The sequence below is a fragment of the Sinocyclocheilus rhinocerous genome, unplaced genomic scaffold (genome assembly GCF_001515625.1).
Source record: "Sinocyclocheilus rhinocerous isolate Xijiao unplaced genomic scaffold, SAMN03320098_v1.1 scaffold3827, whole genome shotgun sequence".
Classification (NCBI taxonomy): Eukaryota; Metazoa; Chordata; class Actinopteri; order Cypriniformes; family Cyprinidae; genus Sinocyclocheilus; species Sinocyclocheilus rhinocerous.
In genome coordinates this window covers 14,541-15,479 of record NW_015644372.1, presented here as the reverse complement: position 1 = coordinate 15,479, position 939 = coordinate 14,541, and positions in this window count along the sequence as shown.

The window sequence follows — 939 nt, the reverse complement described above, 5'->3', positions numbered from 1 at the left end:
TGTGAACAATATTTGAGAGAAATAGGCCTTTTGTGTACATAGAAAAAGTCTTCGATCTTTGAGTTCAGCTCATGCAAAATGGGGGCAAAAACAACAGTGTTGCATTTATAATTTTGTTCAGTATATATACAGAATGAAGCAAAATAAGGAAAAGAGAGAGAAAAGTAAAAGAATGGCAGTATTTCACATCAATTTTAACCACAACCTAATGAGAATCATCAAAGAATCAAAAATCACCTTAAAAAGGGGCTGAAACTTAAACACGCATCTAAATAGTTGTAAACGGTTACTTGCATTGGCTTCGATTGCTGAACAAGAGTCCTGATGCGGTAGACAACGGAGGTCTTTGATGAGTTATTTAGGAGTGAGCTGGAAGTTTACTTCTGGTTCTTCTGAAGATAGGAAAAGTCCACAGCGAACCGAAGTTACTCGAAGATAAAAACTGCCGAAAAACTAACTCAAGAGGAGAGTCGTAGTGTATCGTCCCAAAAGAAGAGTTTTTTTGAGCAAAGATCATTTCGAGCAAGTTACTTTTGAGGGTTTCTATTCACACCCAACTTTGGGTGGAATAGCCAATACCAGGCGTGAATTTTTGAGCGGGAGAAGTTTCCTTTGTCTCCCTTTATGGCCCATTTGCATGTTTTATGGCCGGTCTGGAATTGGTGCAGTTTTAACCCAAAATATAGTACAAATCGTATGATGCGTTTCACAATCACATACTGTACATCATTGTTTGAGGAATAAAGAGCAGATAATACTGATACCAAGAAAGAAACATTTAGAATATATTGAACCAGAGATACATTCATACACCTGAATATCAGTGTTTAGGGCTTTAACTAATACAAATAACGAGTGGTAACTCAGCTAATCTAATAGGGAAACATACAAACAACACATGCAATATACCAGATATATTTGTAGAGTATAATAGAGTAA